The sequence below is a fragment of the Sciurus vulgaris genome (assembly GCF_902686455.1).
Source record: "Sciurus vulgaris genome assembly, chromosome: 7".
Taxonomy (NCBI): domain Eukaryota; kingdom Metazoa; phylum Chordata; class Mammalia; order Rodentia; family Sciuridae; genus Sciurus; species Sciurus vulgaris.
In genome coordinates this window covers 67,068,195-67,085,552 of record NC_136467.1, presented here as the reverse complement: position 1 = coordinate 67,085,552, position 17,358 = coordinate 67,068,195, and the positions used below count along the sequence as shown (strand labels likewise).

At 33.9% G+C, this 17,358-nt stretch overlaps 1 protein-coding gene across 2 annotated transcripts in view; it reads right to left on the bottom strand.

Annotated features, from left to right (window-relative positions):
- The window catches only part of MMS22L (MMS22 like, DNA repair protein), a 137,681-nt gene that overhangs the window by 78,293 nt on the left and 42,030 nt on the right, over nucleotides 1-17,358 (bottom strand). The gene's annotated exons all lie outside the window — the stretch shown is intronic.

The window sequence follows — 17,358 nt, the reverse complement described above, 5'->3', positions numbered from 1 at the left end:
AGTTGTTTCACTTTATAAATGGATTAACCCTTGTTGCTCCAGAAGATTTTGGAACAACCAATATCCTTTTAAGGATGCCTTTTACCTAGTTTAATATTAAGTATGCTCAAAAATACCTGCCCCTGTCATTTTTGCATTCTTCCATCAGCAGATTTTCACCACCAAAGCGACTCATATTCTTGGAAACCAAGAGAGGAGACTCTTTTCTTCATTGTATTTTACTGGTTTACAGGAAAACTGCCAGTAGGAGGCAGCAATGACTGGCTGTGGCAACAGCAGTGGCTCTACTTTGCACAGTAGTTAGCTGCTGGCTTCATTCTTCTGTCATTATATAAGCAAGATGACACTGTTCTCTAATCCAGCCAAAGCTGATAAGTACCATCAACCTGTCACTTCCTACATTTCAAATTCTAACATCACAGCATCAAAGAGTTTTTACATTTCGATTTCTTTCGCTGGCAGCAGCCGGTAGCCTCTCATTCTCCCACGGTGTTCTAATGCTGCATTTGCACACCGGGGTTACTCCCAGACTGAATAGCAGGTCATCCCCTGCTCACTGAGCTCATCTGTGGCCCATGTGCTAGGCAATTTAGATCCAATCAGCCCTTATTTAGCTCAAGAGTAATGAGCAGCATAGTGACACAGACTTAAGCCTGACCCTCAGGACACTGCTCATCAAGCAGTAAAACTGTGACAAAATCATTCATCTTCCACCCGCTGGCAAGAAATAATACTCGCACTCACTGTATTACTTTTCAAGATAAAAAAAAAAAAAAAGTCCTGAATTTTCATGATGTGAGACATTAATTTGCAGAAAGCTGAATTCCCTTAAACCCCCCTGTTGCTATGAGCTCACCAGGGGGAAATAGGCCTTAGGAGACTGAAATGGAATAAAGAAAATTGCTCCAGCTTTCTTTTCATTTTAAATAAGCCTTAAATCTGACAAGAGATATCCTAAAGAGAGAAAAATATATATCTTGTAAGGTAAAGAAGAAACAATTGAAATTAAGAGTTTCTGATGCTCATTTCACTCCTTGTTTGTTCTCAATTTTGTTAAAATATAAGTAAATAAAATTGAAAAAGAACAATTACCTTTCTGCACAAGGCAGATGGGGAAAGGTAAGGTTGTTCTTTATAGACAATATGGTGGCAAAAGTAAATTTGTGTCATAAAACAAAAGTATACTCTAATGTTTTCTACAAAGCACATGTTGAAGAAAATAGCTTTAGGGTAATACCAGAAGATGGTGAGAACAGTTAGGGATATTTTAAAACTATAATAAATTGACTGTGGTGCATTCTGAGATTTTATTAATCAAAATAATTAATTATGGTAATAATTAAGAGATTGGTTTCCTTCCCTCACTGACATGTCACATCATTAAAAACCAAACATAACCTCAAGGTATTGTATTACACTTATTGGACATAAATGCTTAAATTTTATTTGCTTTCTCTGAATATTTCTCTTTTATGACCCAAAGTCACAAGGCCAGTTCATCTCATTAAATTTCTTTAGATTTGGTCTCCTTACTTAGGTCACAATTTCAGGTGTTTTTACCTATTTTATAGTTGGAGAAGAGTTAACTTTAGCAAACCTGTCACAGGAGAGATTTATCAGCCTTCAGTATATTTATTATAGCAACATGTTTTTGGTTTAAGAGACAGCACTGTGTGGTGCCATGAAAGAGCACAGGAGTGAGGCCTTCCTACAAGTTCATTGCTGAATCTCATCTACAGCTTCAAAGATCTGGGTGGTCTAAAACCTGTAGTGAACCATAGGGTTCAGACAAGGAACCACAGCAGCATAAATAAGATTGGGAAGAGTAGCTTTCACCTCACCCCAACATCTTTTGATTTGTTACCATTGGCTAAAGAGAAATATTCCAGTGCTTGGTACAGAAAATAATCATGACACTTTTATTCCCTAACAACTGAGTTGAGTCACTTTCACAAGAATGAAGTGTTTTCTTTATAAAGTATATTTCTTTTGTTCCTGTCCTTTTATCCAATGTTCTTCACCCCATATTCTGTTTCAGTGTTCTTTCTCCATTCTTTTCTTCCTTCTTTTTCCTATATAATCATGAAAGGTAGGTTTTCCTAGATTTTATGACAGAAAAATCAAATTTTTGGTAACTTGAAAATTTGGTAACAACTAACAATCAAAAAATATATAAAGGCCCATTCATCAACTTCTTGAAAGTAGGAGTAATCTTGAAAAAAAGGAATCTAATATAAAGATCCATTCAACCACTATAAAATTTTTTATAATTGTTGGAAATTGGGCTTTGATATTAAACATGAACTAGTTTATAACTGGACAGTATAAGACCAAGGGCACAGCAAATGCAAAAGTACTGAAGAGTAATAAGGATGGGGAAAATCCATGGACCACTTGGGATCTTTTCTTTGTACCCAGTATTCTGAATTTCATATATGGGTCCTGCTGTGAGTCTATTTCCTTACATTATGGATAGTATCACTCAATAGGCCCTTTCAATGCAGAATTTCAGTTCTGGGAAATTTTCTTAAATTATTTTCTTATTTCCTTCACTCTATTTTCTCAGTTTCCTTTTCCAAATACCTTGCTCTCAATTTAATCTCAATACAGAAAACCTCTACTTTTAGACCCCTCAGAAGGTTCCTGTGGATCAGCCTCATTGGAGTGGCTCTCCAGTCTTCCAAAAGCAAGGTAAAAGCTCAAAGGCCCACATGTTGCATGTGGTTCCATATTTCAGTAGAATAGTCTGGATGCTAACTATTGGATTGGAAAAATAAAACTGAAGTAGGTACACTGGGTTTTGCTTTTTAATAACACCAAACACTTTTTCATTAATTGGCAAGAATGGATCTCCTAGTATCCTAGCATCTGCTCATGGATGCTCAGGAGATAATAAGCAGAGAGATGAAATTTAGATTAAACATTAAGTCCATATCCTGACTGCACAAATACTGTTATCTACTATGATGTGGACACTGATGGGATGTTTGTATAAGCAGATAATATTTAGGAATAAATATAAATCATTACCAAGTAATACTGATGACTGAAACAGTAAAATATGGAATGTTAAAAAAAAAAAGGGTGAGGGTTTGAATAAATGCCTAGGTTTCTCCTTTCTATTTTCTTAGTCTTTCATGTAATAAATACATGAGTGTATACATATAGACTTAATTTGATTGAATCACTGATATAGCTCAAGTGCCTATAATAATGCCCACTATCCTAAAAAGCACTGAAATTTATTTGTTGAATTTCTTTTTGCATGAGTACATTCTCTGCAGAACATAATTACAACACAAAGTAGAAAGCAATAAAGAACATACAGAGTTAAAAGTATTAATTGAGATTAAGATTGGAGACACATGGACAAGCATACATTTCAGAGAAGCTTGGAATGAAGGATAATATTGTTCTCATAAAAAGTGAAACAAGGGCTGGGGATATAGCTCAGTTGGTAAAGTGCTTGCCTCATGTGCACAAGACCCTGGGTTCAATCCCTAGCACCATAAAAAAAAAAAAAAAAAAAAAAAAAAAAAAAAAAGTGAAACAAGATTAACACAAAATCACCATGTATAGAATCTATTAAAAGTTTATTATGGTCCATGTTTGGAATAGGTACTGCTGTTCAACAATTTTTCGGTTCTCCACTACAGCAGCCACTAGCTATTGGGGACATGATACTACTACTAGTGCAATGAAATGGAAATTTTGTTTATATACATGAATTTAAATGATCTCACATAACTAGTGACTACCCTATTGCATTACAGAAATCTAAGTAGATGTTCTCAGAAATGCTATGAGGTAGGTATTTTACAAAGATATAGCTGAAACTTAGAAAAGTTTAATTTCCTAAGATTGCACTATTAGTAAGTAGGGGAAGGGTGACTGGAACACAGGTTAATTGACCCTAAACTCCAGCTGCACTTTGACAGTAGGAACTATAGGGCATTTCTAGGATTTTAAGAAGCAGAGGCAAAAAGCACAAGTTGCTGCACACAGAAGTCTAGTGCCTAGAATCCTGGCTCTACCACTTCTCAGCTTTGGACTAAGAGCAAGTGTAGAGTCTGCGCCCCCCCCCCGCCCCCCCCCCACACACCATACAAAGTTCTTAGATTCTGTCTTCAGCTCTCATCTACTTATTACCAACTTCTAAAATCAGCTTTCTGGTTCCTCAAACCACTAAGCAGGTTTCTTATTCCCCCAATCTCTGACACCCCATCTCTCTGCCTACTATGACTAGCACTGATCATTTCTAACTTTTGATTTTAACAGTTAACTTTCATACCTGGATTGAACTCTTTTCTAAGTGCTTTTTGCATGATGTCAGCTTATTCAGTCCTCAAGTCCAGCTGGCTATGCTTTGGCCTGCATCCTCAATTCATTTTGACAGGAAAATAAAAGTAACAGTAAGAAAGACTTGGAAATTTCTTGAAAACTAGTAGTGCTATCCAAACTAAAACTATCGAAAGTAAAAGGGAATCAGAAGAATCAGAAGAAAAAGTTGCAAATGTAGGTAAAGCCAGATTATGGATAGCTTTGAATATCTTAATAAAATATGTGTATAGAATGATAGATTCAGACGTGTTCTCCAAGAAGAAAAACGAGTCAAGAAAGTATGAAATGAGCACACGCAGCAAAGAACAAATAAACAGGGCTTGATCAAAATTTTAAAATTTTGTGCTACAAAAGGCAAGTAAGAAAGTGGATCCCCAAAACAAAAGAAAATATTTATTGATCATATATACATTGTGGGGCTTGTATCTAGAATACATAAAAAACTTTTGGTAATTAAAAAAAAAAAAAACAGATAAATAAGCCAACATAAAAATGGGCAAAAGATCTGAATAGAGATTTCTCTAAAGAAGACATAATGGACAATAAGTGTATGAAAAATATGTCCACATCATTAGCTACCAAAGAATTACACATCAAAAACACAGAGATACCACCTCATACACACCAGGATCATTACAATCAAAAAGACACTTAGCAATAAGGATGTAGAGACACTGTAGTTCTCACATACTACAGGTGGAATGTAAAATGGTACAGCTTATGAAAACAGCCTGGCATTTCCTCAAAAAATATGCCCCAGCAATTTCACTCCGAGATATAAAAATATGAAAAGTAAAAATGTCTACACAAAACATTTACAGGCATATTCGTAGTAACATTACTCACTATAGTCAAAAAGTAGAAACCCATATATCCAGCAATTGATGAACAGGCAAATAAAATGTGGCATATCAATATGATGGAGTATTATTTGGCAGTAAAAAGGAATGGAGTACTGGTATATGCTGTAAACTCAGATTAATCTGGCGAACATTAGGTGAAAGGGATTAGTCACAAAATATGACGTTCTGCATAATTCTATTTAAATGCAAGGTCCAGAATATGTAAATCTGAAAAAACAGAAAGTAGTGACTGTAAAAGATGTGGTATTGGATGTGAAAAAAACGGTGAGTGACTGCTAATGTGTATAGTGTTTATCTTGGAGATGAGGAAGTGTTTTAAAATTGTGATGCCTTTATAACTCTGAATATAATAAAACCAATTAATTGTAAGTTACATGGATTATATCTTAATAAAGCTAGTAAATAAAACGTAAGATATATGAACTATATCAATAAAGCTGTTGAAGAAAATGAGACGGTTTGAGAAGGAAAGGCACTGAAGGCAAAGAGACTGAGGAAAGCTTTATAATGTTCTACACAACAGCGGTAATGACAGCTGTGAGAATAAAAAAGAATGATGAAATGGGTCTCCCAAAGAAGACATTTAAAAAAAAAAAAAAATCAAGACAGTCGACAAATGTTATAATTGTCTTACTTAAAAATTTACTTCTTTTTCTATAGCAGCTCTTAAGAATGGTGAAACCCAAATTTCAATAGGCCCATTATAATGAGGAAATGCTCATGTTCCCTACAATTCTGATTTTTTTATTTCAATTTTTTTTATTGTGGTAAAATATATATAGCATAAAATTTTCCTTCCTAACCATTTTTTAAAGTGTACATTGTAGTGACTTTAAATATATTCACATTGTCGTGCAGTCGTAACATCACCACCATCTCTCCAATTCTTTGATCTTGCAAAATTAAGGAGACTCTACCCATTAAGCATGTTACCTCCACTCCCCTCACCCCCAGTCCTCCAAATCTCCATTCTACTTTCTGTCTCTGAATCTGACTACTCTAGGTACCTGATGTAAATGGTACAATCCTGATTTTGTTCTTAAAAACTATGACTCATTAAGCATTTAAAAAAATATATATATATATATTATAATGGCAGTGTAATAGGAATGAGCAAAGAACCATTCAAGACACACAAATCCATTGAAAGTGTCAAACATAAAGTGTATGATAAATGATTATAAGATAGGTTATTTTAAAAATCATAGTAAGGATAACGGTAGCATTAACCAACATTTATCAAATGCTTACTAACCCCCTTCATATTTATTATCACATTTAATCCTTAAAATAGCCCAGTGCAGTAGGCACTATTATTATCATTTAATCAATAAAGTAAAGATTTAGACATATAAGTTTTTTCTTAATATTTTAAACAAATTACTTTAAGCTTATTCAGAAAGAGCTCATATCTGGATAGCAGAACTAGAGACTAAATAAATGAATCAAATATTAATTCCCATAGATGAAAAAGAAGACACTGTTTTAGCAAAATACAAAAAAAAAAAAGTTAACAAACACTGCCAAGCTAAATAGCAAGTAGTATATATTACTGCATGAACTTATAAAACGTGCATAAAATGCACTACTCAAAATTATAGCCTAGTGAAGAATAACTAAGGTCAAAATATTATTCAGAGAATACATGTAAATAGTTGTAAAACACATGAAACATCTAATAATGTAAAAAAAAAAAACCTTTCTCTTTATATGTTATTCATTCCTGAAATACTGATTAATACTACATTCCCTTAGGGATATACCTATGTTTTCTCTGAAGTAACCAAAGCTTGCATGGCAGATGGATAATTCTTAGTATGCGACATATCTCTACCTTGTTTTTCAAATAAAAATTGGTGACTTATTTTTCCAAGGAATTTACTCATGTGCCTCCCCCCAAATTACTAGACCACTGCCTCCAAATTTGCACTGAGTATTTCTTCTTGGTGGCACTGGGGAGTGAACCCATGGGTCTGCTACCTCTGAGGCACATCCCTAGTCCTTATGATTTTAATTATTTAGACAGGGTCTCCTTAAATTACCAAGGCTGGTCCTGCTTTGTGAACCTCCTGCCTCAGCCTCCCAAGTTGCCTGGATTACAAGTGTGCACCACCATACCCAGCTGCATGGACTTTTATATGATGAAATAGCACGTGCATTTTGGGCAAACGGGAATATACAAAGCAAACCATGGAAATAACACATTTGATTATTTTAAAAATGACATCTAGTTTCAAATTTGTAGTGAACTATTTTTCAAATTAAGATCTATAACCCATTTGTACTAACACTCAAAACAAAAGGAAGAAAAAAACTTTCAGGCTATAGAGTATCTGTTCTATTTTTCCTTAAATATCATGTAAATTATTTGGAATTCAGCAGATCCTCCAGAGAATAGTTGTTCTTGTACTTCCTCCTTTGCTACCTAGTCAGTCCCCGACTCTTCCACTGAAGGAAGGAGAAAAGAAAAATCTTTGTTTAGAATAAATGCTACTATGCCAATAAAGCTACTGAGCATAGAAAATTTGAAGGGAATAATAAACAGATGTTTTGTGCATGTGTGCATGCACAAACACAAATTTCTCAAATACCAAAACAGATATGTAACAAACGTGATCCTCTAACTTCACAGGAAAAGAAAAAAAGGGATTTAAAAATGTGTATTTTGAAATCTGGGAAAAGAGCCTTAATCTTATTTAAGGAGTTGTACTTCATTATAGCATCTCAAAAAAAAAAAAAAGAAGTAGTACTCACCCCCTCTGAACTATGCCTTAGTCTCAACATCTAGGATTTTAGCCTAGTTCTCAACTACATTTAGACTTCTTTGAAAGTAAAGGCTCTTGTTTAATACAAAACAGGATGTCAGTTGATCAATATCCATTTGGCTTAAATTCATAAGTCCACAACCTCCCTTAAGTGTTAGAACAAACAGGTACAAAGTCTGAAAATTTATTGTTTCTTTTTAAACTCCAAATGATATTTGCAGATGCCAAAAGGCATTTTAAAATCACTCACCCTTACATTGGTAAAAATGAAAAAGAGAGATGGGGGGAGAGAGGATCTCATGAGGCCTTATATGTCAAGTTTTTGCCCAGAGCTAATTTTCATAGCTGTGTTATAAAACCCTGAAAATAGAGGTTTATAATGGAAATGCTGACAGACCCTTAACTATAGCAGCATGAATGGATATAATTAAAGAAAAGCTTTTGGCTAAACCTACCTCCACAAATGAAAGACTGCCATTTTTATATTAACCTCAAATAACAGCAACTGAGAACCAGAAATGTGATTCCAGAAAGGTAATGTGAAAATGTTAAAGATGACTGCTAAAACTACTTGACATTCGAAGTTTTAAACGCAGAGGCATTTAGTTAACATAACCAAGTCAGTATTTTCATAATGCTACTTAATCAGCAATAAAGAATGCTCTGGTGAGCCATCAGCTCCAGTTAGCAGAAAGTGGCATATGAAGTTATTATTTCTTAACAGCCTAGAGGGAGCTGCTTCTCCTCCCTTTAATCAGTGATCTTAGTTCCTTCCCACCTATAATTTCTCTGTCATACAGTTATAAAACTATTACCCAGTTCAACACACACACACACACACACATACACACTCCCTGCACACACATTTATGCAAGGTCTGGTACCTTATTCCCACCTGATTTTGAAAACAGAAGAGATTGCTAAAGTAAAGTATTTCATTCTTTTCCTTGGCAGGGATGCAGCCAGGAATAAATATCATCAATCTATGTAATGTATCTTCCCTACCTAAACCAAAATTCAAAGAATCTAGCTCAGTTCTCAACTTAAAAAAAAAAAAAAGCTTTAATTTTTAACTATTCAAAATGTTTCTGCCTTTACCAAGAGTATATAGCATACTTAAAAGATGACTATGAAAAGATCTTCAATGAAGATCTAGATTTTGGATTAAGAAATTAGGAACATACCTCTGTGATCAAATACCTAAAGAACTTTTTCTTATTTGTTTCCTCTCATCCCTTCCTTTTTTCTTTATATTATTTATTAATTTTTTGAGGTATAAGAGTAGAATTTATTCAAGGGTGCACCCATAGGCCAAGAGGGCGCACAAGGTTTTCCCTCCTTCTTTCTTTTCGAGGTAAACAATTCTGCATGATTTCTGGGTCTTTCCCCTAAAGACTTCAAACAAAACCCTAGTCAGTTTTGGTCATATCTGCCTTAGAGACTATTAAGACTCTAAGACTCTTATTAAGTCTCTCAAGACTATTAAATTTGGCAAAATTTCCTCTACTCATTACCAAATTTATTTATTAATAATTTAATTTATATTATCATGATTTATCCTCAAGTTCTCATTGCTTGTCAGGTGTATCAGTCTCACTGAAGATCTGTGTGCAAATTACTATGCAAGCCCCAGAAATAAGGGATGGAAGTGCTTAAAGTATGACAGCATTAATGAAAACTTGTATGTTGCTGCACCCCTCTTATTTACATATTGACTTCGTACTTCTCTTTGCTTTATAATTTTGGCAATAGAAGTTGTAGATGACTTAGTATTCTTTTTTACAGCAGTTGGTTTCAATCACGGCTTAAGAGTATAAAACAACCAAAACTACACATTCGTACAAGGCACCAAATGTTAACAATATAAACATTGGTTTCTTTTTTCATAGGCTAGTTCAGAAGATCAGCAGTACTATCATCCCTTGATCAAGAAACTAGCAAAGACACAGAACAATTTAGATCCAGTTAAGAAATTCATAAATGTAAAACATTTTGTATTGCAATAAGTGAAATTTAGATGGTTGCAATGGTGCTAATAAATCAAAGACAAATTATTACAAACTGTGGCTTGCCTCCACATCTCAATTCATTTTTCCAACTGATTCATTAAAAAATAGAAATCTGCAAAATTCTAAAATCAAAGTAATCAAAAGTCCCTTATCAATAAGCAACTATCTTTTTTTAATAGCAAAAAACAAAAGGTAAAAGCACTCAGAAATATATGAACAGTAATAATAGTTTCGGGTCTGCATATAGTTTGCAGACTTCACTCGTGCAATTACTTCCAATTTATAAAAAGTGTAGTGATAGGATTAGTGTGGGTTTAATTACTTACAAACTATTAGAAGACAACAACATAAGAAGGCAGCAATTGTGTAATGGGTTAGAGTTTGAATGCCAACCCTGAAATTTAACCGTTATTTTAGTTAAGCTACAAAGTCTCCAATTTTTCACTCTTTAAAAAATCTATAAATGAGAACTAACCTGAGAGAAAAAAAAAAAAAAAAAGAGGTGCGTTTTAAACTCCTGGGCTGCTACACAGAACTAACTCATTCTCTAGGATTCTTGTTTTGTTTTGTTTTTCTTTAATGCTGTATTTCTGAGCTCATAATTTTGATCCTACATACCTAGGTTAATGATTTTTTTTTTTGAAAATAATTCGAAAGTCTCTAAGTGGTCAAACTAATGAAATGTTGATGTTAAACAATGTCTAATATCAGTTGTTTCTAGGACTTTTCTTCAACAGGAAAGAGACAGCAAATACTGTTCAGGACACTTGTCTGATATCTTGGTTTTGGCAGAATAAGTGAATTAGAGTTAACATGTATGGGATTACTCTAATATGTTTGTAAGACATCTGATTAATTTACAAAGTTAAAATGCTAATTGTTAAATAACATCGAGTACTTAAAACTCCTTAAATTCCATGGGGTATCATACTTAAACATTATTGGTGTTTTCATAGGTTGGTAAATTAAAAAGTGTTTAAAATTGCTTTGTGTCATTACTAAAAGCAAGGTTATTAAGAGTTATGTCCTAACAGGTAAAACCCCAACCTGGAGGGTGAGCGTTCCATCTGCTCCCTTACCACTTCCCCCTGCTCCCCCTCCAGTTCTGCAAAGCTCCAAGGAGCTCTTAGGTTTGGAATTAGAGTTACCATCTCCCCTCTTACTGGTTTCAGTTAGAGTACTATAAACTACAAAGTATTTTATCTTGCTAAAATGGAGTAATTTATCTAAATTCAGAAATTTCATGAGAGTTGTTTCAGAATGTGAACAAAAAGGTGTCGACAGAAAGGAAACAGAAAATAAAAGGTTCTGGGTATGGAAATATATTTAGTAAAAGGAAAAAGGAAATGTTTTGGGGTAAGAAAGTGCTTGTGTGATGCAATATATGAAGGTCTAAGTAAATGCTAAGAAAGTCTGTGTGTAAGTAAAGGAAAGAGAAAATAAAAGGTTCTGGGTATGGATATATATTTAGTAGAAGGAAAAAGGAAATGTTTTTGGGTAAGAAACTGCTTGTGTGATGCAATACATGAGGGTCTAAGTAAGTGCTAAGAAAGTCTGTGTAAGTAAAGAGAAAATAAAAGGTTCTGGGTATGGAAATATATTTAGTAAAAGGGAAAAGGAAATGTTTTTGGGTAACAAAGTGATTGTGTGATGACATGAGGGTCTAAGTAAGTGCTAAGAAAGTCTGTGTAAGTAAAGGGCAAGTTTGAGCAAGTTTGTGTGTAACTAAGTTGGTTACAAGTATGTGAGACAATCAGTTAAAGCTATTTAAGGTTTTTCCTAAGGTAAAATACTAATGTTCTGATATAAACTGAAGTCTAATCTATATGGTAAAATAACATGGTAAAATAACAAGGATTTGAAACACTAAATTACTCTTAACTTTGTGTCCATTAAGTTTTTTCTTTAGAACAATTAGTCTTAAAAATTGGGGTGTATACAATTATGGTTAAACAACTGTTAAGAGTATTGTACTATGTTACAGAGTCTACATTTTTCTTTAAAAACTAAATTTGGTAAGATAAAAGTGTCAAGGTAATTGTGAAATGGTCACTAGTTGTATATTAAATGTGTTCATATTTTCCAGATATACAAGTTTTTAAAGCAGGGAATTTATCAAGCGCTGCTATTCTCCAGAATAAACTTGTCTGTAATGGTAATTTTAAACTTAAGGAGTACATTTTATTGGGGATTTATTTTTATCATTTAATGTTCTATTATGGGACCTATTATCAATAAGATATATGTGAAATTGGTTACTTATTTCACTGAGATAAAAATTTAAATGTAAATTTATATCTAAGAGTTAGTGACAGCCTGATTTGTTTAAAGGTTCATATAATAGAAGGTGAAAGCATTTTGCCACACAAAAGGAAAGTTAAAAGCTCTCTCAGCCTTTCTTTGATTCATGTTTTAGATACAATGTTAAATTGTGTTAATTATAAAGTTTATATAGACTCAGGAAACAGTATATGTAAACTACTTAATGATATTTAAGGAAGAAGCAAAGATCAACATCAGAATTAGAACACTTAAGATCTGTAAAGAGCCACGCCTTACCTGAGATAAGGCTGTGCCTTCCACCTTACTGCACGTTAGAGTGACTCCAAAATAAGTCAGACTTCAGCTTATTTAAAGTTATAGTCAAAAGATTGGTTTTTGTGGTAAAATTACTATGATCTCAAATAGGGGATATAATGTGGTTCTCAGTCAAAATTCAAGATAGCTATTATACAAGCTGAATATATTTTTACTCTTGCTAATTTCATTTTGCAAAACTGTTGCTTGTTACTGTTTTGCAGAAGTAGCTGCTTCAAGAACACACAACCTAGGTAACTTGTGATAATAAGCCATCACCTATAGAACAGATAGTGGTAACTTCCAGTACTAATACAGACTCGAGTGAGATAAAGGGGTAAATAACTGTAAAGCTATGAACATTAAAGTTAAAGCCCAGTACTCTTACTTTGTGACTGGTGAGACTGGCTTGCTGGATGATTAAGATCAAACTTAGAGATTGGAGTTAAATACAGAGGTCAACAAAAGTCCATATTTGGGTCTTGCCCTCAAAGTCAGCCTGAACCCAGGGAATAAGAGAACTTCTCTAAGGAGCGTTGCAACTCTGGGTCACACAACCTCCTGATCAAGGAGATTGTTGAGACTAGAGGATGAAATATCACTCAGTGCATCTGCTGCAGAGGAAAGTCATGGAAAAAGGGAGACATCCCTGATGCTTTCAAGGAAAGCCATGTCATCGAGAAGACCCTGCCTAACCAATGGCACTGGTGGAGCTAAGAAGCTGCTCTTAAGTTCTCTACGAGTGAGCCCTGTGGGAACTCAGCTGACTCTTTAACAAGACAGGAACCAGGTCAATTTGACCAGCTTGATCTTAGACACCCAGCAAAACAGTTAAAACCCAAAATACAGCCATTCTTGGGCATTTAAAAGAAATAATAGTTAAATGTAATTTAAGATGTACACTTGTATTAGCCCACTAGAATAAAAACTGGAAGCTACAAATGAAAGATTCTTCAGCAAATGTGCTTGATAACTATTAAGAGAAAATGCCAGAGTCAGAAGTTTTTAGTCAGTTTAAGACCTTCTTAAGCTACACAGTTAGACTTAACCTATGTTTACTAGTATGATTACCTAGCCCTAAGTAACAGAAGTATAGAGATCTCTACTAAACACAGGTTATATCAATAAAGGGATATTTTACAAAAATCAGATGACATTAAGTAGCTTAACTATATTTTCTGGGAACATCTATGACATTAAGAGTTAAATGTTGTATTTAGATTCCTGGTAACCTGGACAATGTTAAAGTCCCCAAATAAGGGCCTTGTCCTCTCCAGCCTTTGTTAGGCCTAGTTATGGGAACAATTTCTCAGTTCTTCCACCTCCTGGTGAAAGATTGACTTCTGTCATTTTCATGATACTCAGTGGCATGTTTCAGATGCTGCAACATTTACTTTGTACTAATCTCCTTTCAGTACTCATGTCTTTTTGTTCTTCTCTCATAGAAGCACCCACCCCCAGATGATTTTACAACCTGCTCTTCCCCAGCCAGACTTCTACCTTGGACTCCTTGATTGACCCAATTTAAAAAAAAAAAAAAAAAAAAAAAAGGAACTCCAAGCTGCTTGCCCCACGCCACCCACTTCCAGCTCGAAGAAGCCAGAGCGGTCATCGACCTCCTTCCCCAGCAGCATGGAGTTCCTAAGATTAGAGGGGGGAATGAAGCCAGAATTAAGAACAGGTAGTTAGTGCAGAAATAGGGGATCGGGTCAAATTGAGGAAATGAAGGCCATGAAATCGCCTAGTTACCTTCATCAGGGAAAGAGTAAGTGCTGTACAGGTATTAATGCTCAGGCAACAATATCAGTCCCTCTGCCAAGGAAATAACTGGGGAGAAAAGTATATAGAAACAGAAGTTCAATAAGATACTGATTTATAAAATTCTAAGATTAGAATTAGTTAAAAGAAGAAGAGGGGAATGAAGGAGTTAAAATTTAAGTGCCCATAATTAAAGCACAGAATCTGTAGTCTAGCAAATGAACTTAGGAAAAGAAACAAAGAGGGACAGGCTTGAGGCCTGAACATACCTAAACAAGCCTAAAATAAGACTGCCAAATCATCAAAAACTAACTGGCCATGGAGGATAAACAATCTCCACAAGGCCGTGGACCATCTGGTGTCACCCACTTTCCCCCTTCTTCTTCTTTTCTTTAAGGTTAACTTGACCGCCTGCTAACCAAAATAAACTGCCCTACCACATTGCTGGAATGTCAATTTGCACGTACTACTTGCTGATGTAATCAATGTAGTCATGTGCCCGCTTATGTTTGAATCAGCCAATTATGTGTACCCGTGCTAAACTCCCTAACTTTTCCTATATAAACCCCTGATTTCTGAGCCTCGGGGTCAACTCCTCTATCTCCTGCATGAGATACGTGTTGGCCCGGAGCTCCGTTATTAAAGTGCCTCGTGCTTTTGCATCAAAAAAAAAAAAAAAAAAAAAAAATCTATAAATTAGGAATGAAAGTGTTAATGAAGAAAGGAGACAGTATTTGTAAAATGTAAGTCTTTCAGGAACATAAGAATTATTCTGGTGTTTCTAGTTACTACTTTGCAAGAATTACCAAGAAAAGTTCCAGTTAGGAGTTTTACAACAAACCAAAGTCAATAAATAAACATGAAAAGAGAAAAAAAAAATCATCTTTTTGTTTGTTTGTTTGTTTTCTTTGTATTTGTTTTTAAAGCCTCTCTAATCTTCAAAATAGGTCTCATTCTTCTATTAGTTTCAACTAACATTTTTAACAGACTAATATTTTTTATTTTGGAATGCATTTTTGCTAAGTACACTCTACACAATGATGACAAAATGAAAATGGAGGCTATTTCACACATTATCACAAACAGTAAAAACTGATACAAATTCTTTTTGTAGGAAGTTTGGTAATATTCATTCACATTTAAAATGCACACATACCAATTCATTCTTAGGATTAATCTACACATACTTCCACACATACACAGAGATGCATATAAAGATAGTAAATAAAAATGTGTTACTACAAAATGATAAACGATAATATAAATTCCCACTATTGGGAACTGGTTAAATAAAGTTTGGTACAGCTATACAATGAAATAATAAGCATTCATTAAAAAGAATTAGGTAGGTCTCCATGAACTAACATAAAAAGCTGTAGGGAAATGTGAATGTTAAGCTATTTAAAAAAAAAAAAAAAAGAGTTTCTGAAGAAAGAGCATCTGTTTTAAACATAGGAATAATAGGGGGAAATGTCTGGAAGGTTCTACAAGAAATTATTTTACTTCTGTGAGGGTACTACTAGCACAGTATTTTTCAACCTCAACCCTTCTGATAATTCTTTGGCAGCATTTCTAACCTCCATCCACTAAACACCAGTGGTACCCACCTAGTTGTAACAACTAAAAATATCTCCAGGCATTGTCAAGTGTCCCCTGAGGGTCAAACTCATCCCCAGTTGAGAACCAATGAACTAGAAAATGAAGAAATAAAGGTGGAAGAGAAAATTTTGTCACTTTATAACTCTTTTGTAAAAAAAAATCATTTAACCATGAATATATATTATGTTAACAATCTAAAAAAAATTTTAACAAAAAAAAAAAAAGATTGTCCAAAATTCTTAACTAAAAAATTAAAATAAAAAGTGTAGGATACCAATCTTTGTTTAAAAGCCATGTAAGAACAAAATATAATTGTTGAGAAGGATTAAAAGAAACTTACCCATCTTCAATGGAAAAGGTAGAAAAGTAGTAGATTCTGCCACTGTTTTCATGATTGCTTCTTATCTAGATACACATAATGCTACCTTCCTTTCTTATTCCTATGCTCCTAAATCTTTTGGAAACTAGTTGCTCAACACCAGGACGGTTTACACCAGCTTCCTCCTCTTCCTTCTTATTTTGTATATTAGAAAAATAGACAAACCAAAACAGAATGAGAAATGTGGAAATTTCTCATTTGCTTAGGAAGCACAGGGAAATATTACTATTTATTAAAAAAAAAAAAAGATAATAAGATTAGCATTTGGGCAAAGAATATGACAAAAAAATGCTGCCAAATGAAGAACAAACATATTTCAGGAAGAAGATCCAGAATTAGTATTTTTTTTCTTCTGAAACTGGTTATTAGTTACTTATTCATCTATCCTCCTATCCAAAACTTTGAGGCATTTAGGATTCTTGCTTTAATATTTTTATAATGGGGAACCAAGCAATAATCACTAAGAACTCTAGTTAGGTCTTTACAACTTAAACTGATGAAAACAGATGAATATAAAACTACCTAAAACCTAACAAGCAGTGAAAACTTGAGGAAAATAATAAATCGTTACTAATATATAAATCTGGTAGATTTTGAAAATTTGGAAATTTTGCCAAACTCAATAGTCTAAAAACAGATGTTACTTTTGTAATGTGATATTAGGAGAGGAAGCAGTCATTAACTTCAGACATGGCTTTAAATAAAATCCTATTTTTATATACAACTTCTATATGACTTTTCAGTGGCAGAGAATGACTACACTAAGTAACACATATCTGCATAATTTAGGTGCATCTGAAAATACTAAGGTTTGTATAGATCATTGGTGTTAAAATAAACTTATGTTAATTTCAAAACAAATGGATTCAGCAGGAAGAATTTGAGGCTACAACTTTATAGCAAAAATTTAAAGAAACTTACATTTTTTTTTTTAAATGGTACAGTTTCCCTTATGGGCACAGAATTACATACACTTCAATGTTTCAAAAAATGCCACCTCAGATTTGAGTCATGGTCTTGCTTAGATTATCCATAACATACTTTTCAGTAATTATATCATTTACCAA